Source organism: Podarcis melisellensis (assembly GCF_964234715.1).
Source record: "Podarcis melisellensis genome assembly, chromosome: 7".
Lineage (NCBI taxonomy): Eukaryota > Metazoa > Chordata > Lepidosauria > Squamata > Lacertidae > Podarcis > Podarcis melisellensis.
In genome coordinates, this window is record NC_138539.1 from 68,591,574 (window position 1) to 68,598,204 (window position 6,631).

Below are 6,631 nucleotides of genomic sequence, written 5' to 3' on the forward strand. Positions count from 1 at the left end.
ACAATCAGGCATCTACACAACATGACCTGTCCAACAAAGTTAATGCTGAAGAATCCTTGCTTTAACACTGGTGATCTTTGCTTCTTCCAGTACACTGGCATTAGTTCGTCTGTCTTCTCAGGTGATGTGTAAAATTTTTCAGAGACACCGTTGATGGAATATTTTGAGGAGTTGGAGATGGTGTTTTTAAGTGGTCCATGTTTTAGAAGCATACAGTAAGGTTGGTAGTACCATGGCTTTGTAAACAAGCATTTTGGTTTCCCTGTGAATGTCCCAGTCCTCAAACACTGCACTCCAGTCAGGAGAAAGCTGCCCTCACAGAGATGACGCTGGATTTTGGCAGAGCCAGGATGAAGGACTTATGCCAGCGTACGCCAAGATCACTCTGTTCCACACTTGCTCATTCTGGTGGAACTTGGGTTTGGATCAAGCTGTTAGGGTTGTGCCAATGCTAATCCTACTCAAAATAGACCCATTGAAGTTACTGAATGTGACTAACTTAGGGTCATTAATTTCAACGGATCTACTTTGCGTAAAACCCAGTTTGGTACAACCCTTCAGCTAAGTTTCCTGCACATTTCTGAGAGGTGTCAAATTGCAGAGGCGAACTACTTAACATATCACTGTCTAATGACCTGCAATAATGAGAAATCCTAACAGTATTACTGTATGCCTGTTCATATAGCTATTTATATCAATTATGCACAGTTCTGCTTCCATTCCTACTGCTGCTTAATGTGATTTAACCCATTAAACAATCAGTCGGAAGTTGCCAGGATGATTACAGGATTATATCGCAGCGGTGTGCTTTGCTGCAAAGGTTATGTTTTTGAGCACGGCCCTTCAGATGCAGCTGTGACACCTCAGGAAAGAAACTGAGAGCTGTGGGGCTGGCTGTGTGTGCCAAGAAGAGGGAGCAGGAGGGAGCAGCATTAGGCCATGGAACACGTGCTACAACCTGATGATTTGAGGGCTGGTGCAGCATCATATCTAAGAGTATAAGTTGGGATGACTTCACTTTTGATCCTGGAATATCCTGCTTTCACTTAGGACACCCCTATTTTCATTGGCGGAATGTTGGAGCCTATGGAGTTATACGGCCCACCCCCCCAAGCCAAGAAGATAAGTAGCTATACAACCTTTAGAAGACATCTGAAGGCAGCCCTGTATAGGGAATTTTTTTTAAGTTTAATGTTTTTATACATGTCGGAAGCCACTTAGAGTGGCTGGGGCAACCCACACAGATGAGTGGGGTACAAATAATAAAATTGTTGTTGTTGTTTTGTTGTTAAAAAGGACGCACCTATTTTCATCCAAATTTCTATGGAGTTAAAAAAAGAAAACTGTTAAATTTCATTCCATTGTCTCCTGCAAACAAGCAGAAGGCAGAAGGATCTTGTTTGCACCTGGTGTTTTCGTTAATGTTATGGGCATCGTGGGATTTGAAGGTGTAATTATTATTGGAAACATAGGAAATCCTCGATAAATATTTTACCCATAGTTTCATTGGGGGAATACCTAAAAGATTGTCATATACCCAAGTGATCACTACGCTCTACAGGAGAGGGCCTCCTGCAAACCATCTCCTCAGGTGGTCTATTCTGCACATTTAGGAGCCAGTTCTTTTGTTTGATGGCACATAATCATTGGAACTCGCTCTTGTTACATATGTGAGATCACCCAGAAAACCTCTGTTTTCTTTTTGACATTTCTTGAAAGAACTTCCAAGAGCCAGTGTGGTGTAGTGGTTAAGAGCGGTAGTCTCGTAATCTGGTGAACCGGGTTCGTGTCTCCACTCCTCCACATGCAGCTGCTTGGTGACCTTGAGCTAGTCACACTTCTCTGAAGTCTCTCAGCCCCACTCACCTCACAGAGTGTTTGTTGTGGGGGAGGAAGGGAAAGGAGAATGTTAGCCACTTTGAGACTCCTTCGGGTAGTGATATAGCGGGATATCAAATCCAAACTACTCTTCTTCTTCTTCTTCTTCTTCTTCTTCTTCTTCTTCTTCTTCTTCTTCTTCTTCTTCAACAAGCTGAAATGTTGGGGAGCTGCTGCCAGTCAGGGCTCATCCAAACATGTTTGTCTCATGAGAGCCAATGTGGTGTAGTGGTTAAGAGCGGTAGACTCATAATCTGGTGAACCGGGTTCACATCTTCGCTCCTCCACATGCAGCTTCTGGGTGACCTTGGGCTAGTCATACTTCTCTGAAGTCTCTCAGCCCCACTCACCTCACAGAGTGTTTGTTGTAGGGGAGGAAGGGAAAGGAGAACGTTAGCCACTTTGAGACTCCTTAAAGGTAAAGGTAAAGGTACCCCTGCCCGTATGGGCCAGTCATGACTGATTCTGGGGTTGCGCGCCCATCTCGCTTAAGAGGCCGGGGGCCAGCGCTGTCCGGAGACACTTCCGGGTCACGTGGCCAGCGTGATGAAGTCACATGCACCAGCCAGCACACAAAAACGCTGTTTACCTTCCCGCTATAAAGTGGTACCTATTTATCTACTTGCACTTAAGGGTGCTTTCGAACTGCTAGGTGGGCAGGAGCTGGGACCAAACGACGGGAGCTCACCCTGCCGCGGGGATTCGAACCGCCGACCATACGATCGGCAAGTCCTAGGCACTGAGGTTTTACCCACAGCACCACCCGCATCCCTTTGAGACTCCTTAGGGTAGTGATAAAGCAGGATTTAAATTCCAAACTCCTCCTCCTCCTCCTCCTCCTCCTCTTCCTCCTCCTCCTCCTCTTCCTCCTCCTCCTCCTCTTCTTCTTCTTCTTCTTCTTCTTCTTCTTCTTCTTCTTCTTCTTCTTCATGCTTTCTTCAATTTGCCCCTTGTTTTCTAGACACATGTCTAAGAGGTTTCTTTTCTTCTGTCTTGCCACTTTTACTGGGGAAACCAGCTGTTTACCACTGAATCGGAACAAATGACAATCCGCAGAAGACCCAACTGACGTTTGTTCCAAATCAGCTGTAGACAGATGGTTTCCCCAGGAAAAGTGGCAAGACAGAAGAAAAAACCTCTCTGACATGTGTCTAGAAAACACGGGCTACATTGAATTGTGGATTAGGCCTCAGTGTGGACAGTACTAAGCCAGGTGGATCAATGGTCTGACTCATTATAAGGCAACTTTCTATGCGCCTGAGGTGTATTTTCACAACATCAACTTCCCCATCCCTTGCCTGGCCCTCTATTCCTCCCAATAAGCAGCAGTGACTTAGAATGATCTGAGTTGTGCATCGCTGCTGCAGATGGACAGGGCAGGTTGCATGAGGAATTCTTCCCCCTTTGTTTCCAGGGCTGGAAAAATGGTGATGCTTCCTTTCCACCCATAGCTGTCAACTTATAAATTTGAAAATAAGGGACCAGCAGCCTTGAAAATAAGGGACCAGCAGCCAAAATAAGGGACCTGCAGCCTCACCTGTTCCAGGCACTCCAGTCTTCCTGTCCTCCTGCAGTCTGGTCAAACTCATGCTGGGTAGCTTCGAGAACACTGTCCAACCAACTTTGTAACCAGAGGTTCAACTGACTAGAATCTGAATCACATGCACCACAAGGCCTATGCAGCCTCAACCTAAGATGGCTCCCCGGCCTGGCTTTGCACTGCAAAGTTTGCAGCAGCACATGCAACAAAATGGCGTCCAGCATTCAAAACCCCCCTCAGCTTGCATTAACTAGCCACACACAAGGCATGCAAGCTCCACCCCCCATCATTCTTAGACTTATTATTGGGTGAGCAACACAGCCAAGCAACACAGTTGGAGCCTCCCTCCTCCCTGGCCGGCAGGGAGGGAGGGAGAGGAGCTGCTTCCTTTGAAATTTAAGGGACATCATTTTAGGGACATTTAAGGGACATCCATCCATAAGGGACAGCAGCGGGACATGGCACTGGAATAAGGGACTGTCCCTTCAAATAAGGGACACTTGACAGCTATGTTTCCACCTCTTTAATCAAGGGGAACAAGGGGAAAATCCCATAGAGTTAGGGAGACAGTACACACATCAGGGAAAAGGGCACTCAGTTCACTGGCATCTCTGCAAGTATCCCAGTTATGTTTCAACTGCCTTATAGCTTCCACCTTTTGTGTACAGCAACCTGAGGATTTCTCCATTTTGACGGATGGGAAAATCTGTCTGGAAATCAGCAACAAAAGTCAATTGAATTCAGAGGGAAAGTGAGCAGGTGCTCAGCATCCCCTCTCCCTGGAAAACAATGATATCTGAAAGTGCTTAATGTAAATTTATTGTACTCTTACTCTGTTTCTTGACTGGATATATATATATATATATATATATATATATATATATATATATATATATATATATATCATATAAAAATCGACAGCATATGGTTAGAACAGCATATGGTTAGAGCCACATTTGAGAAAAAGGAATCTGCAGCTATTTCTTCACTTCATAATTATAGCATTAAATATTGTGTTTACTTTACAGCTCTTCATAACCTTTGCTTGCTGTGTAGTATTAACAGGCTTAATGTCTATGAATTTCTGTGCGCAAGGGAGGGATAGGGTGTGTTGAATGGGAAATCACAACAACAACAACAACAACTGGCCATTGTGCTCATTCTCCTGAGGCAGAATGTGTACAAAATCTGTCCACAAAGAGGGAATTGTGCCCAGTTCCCAGTTAATATTCCTAATCTTGTATATTATCTAGTATATTGCCTATTGAGGTACACACTTTCCTCAAGGCGTATTGATGTCTATTTATGGTGACCAGAAAACGTGTGTACCTGCTGAATAACACCTACATTATTTGCTATGAAATACCAGTGCATTAAGGGACGCAGGTGGCACTATGGGTTAAACCACAGAGCCTAGGACTTGCTGATCAGAAGGTCGGCGGTTCAAATCCCTGCAATGGGGTGAGCTCCCATTGCTCGGTCCCTGCTCCGGCCAACCTAGCAGTTCGAAAGCACCTCAAAGTGCAAGTAGATAAATAGGTACCGCTCCGGCAGGAAGGTAAACGGCATTTCCGTGCGCTGCTCTGGTTCGCCAGAAGTGGCTTAGTCATGCTGGCCACATGATCCGGAAGCTGTACGCCGGCTTCCTTGGCCAATAAAGCGAGATGAGCGCCCCAACCCCAGAATCGGCCATGACTGGACCTAATAGTCAGGGGTCCCTTCACCTTTACCAGTGCATTGCATAGGATTCTGTGACATGTTCTAATTTGCATACCCAACACATGAGATTCATTGGCATAGGAGTCAACTCTTTGTTAATAATAATAATAATAATAATAATAATAATTTTTACCCTGCCCATCTGGCTGGGTTTCCCCAGCTACTCTGGGCAGCTTCCAACAAGTGATTAAAAATACATTAAAACATCAGTCATTAAGAACTTCCCTAAACAGGGCTGCATTCAGATATCTTCTAAATATCAAATAGTTGTTTATTTCTTTGATATCTGATGGGAGGGTGTTCCACAGGCTGGGTGCCACTACCAAGAAGGCCCTCTGCCTAGTTCCCTGTAACTTTGCTTCTTGCAGGGAGAGAACTGCCAGAAGGCCCTTGGCGCTGGACCTCAGTGTCCAGGAAGAACAATAGGGGTGGAGCCGCTCCTTCAGGTCTGAGGCCATTTAGGACTTTAAAGGTCAGCACCAACACTTTGAATTGTGCTCAGAAACGTACTGGGAGCCAATGTAGGTCTTTCAGGACTGATGTTATATGGTTTTGGCAGCCATTCCCAGTCACCAGTCTAGCTGCCACATTCTGGATTAGTTGTAGTTTCCTAGTCACCTTCAAAGGTAGCCCCAATATAATATTTGAGGGAGTCGGCTCCTACCCAATTTGATTGGCATTGCCATTCAAATCGTGTGCATGTATCACGTCATGTGATCAGTTATGCAGGGCGGGACCTACCTGCTCCCTCCCAATATTTTATTCAAGTTGGTCATTGACTAGGCCTCGACGTTGATTCCCCACAGTGTTGTTTCTGCTTGAAATGGTTGCATCCACAATGAGTATTTTCAGGCAGTGGGACATTTAGATCATGTTAGACTGTGGACATAATGGTCCTCCAAGGATTCCTCTGTTTATATGCTTATGTAAATAGCTTATTTCAAAATGTCGGAAGCCTATATTGCTAAGCTTTTTCCACCCTCAGCCCAGCCACCTCTGCTAATTCTAGACCTCGGCCCCAAAGTCCTGCCCTGGTGCCACCATTGAGACTAGGGAAACTTGCCCTCCTTTAATGATATTCTCACTGAGCAATCATGAGTCATGCTTCCAAAGAATCCTTTAATTTCCCAGGCTCTCTGGGATGTTAGGATGCTGTCAGCAACTCCCAGCTGGTTGTCCAGGAAAGTATAAAGACAAAGGAAGGTTTCTTACGGTCCTTTTAAAATCAATATTTATAAAGAGAGGCTATAGAACCCAGTCTCTTGGATAATGGCATTGTCCCAAGTGAATCTCCACCCCCATCTCTCCCATTTCCTCATTCATCATTCTCTTCGTCTCCTCTACGGGTGTTGCTACATGCCCTCTGTCTTTGAGCTCTTTGCTCTCCTACCTTTAAGGCTTACTGGGTTCTGGGAGATGGTGGTCTGGGATGCTTTCTAATGACAACGTGTCAGCCAGGTGTTGCTCTGGCTCTCCCATAATTTCCCAACTTTT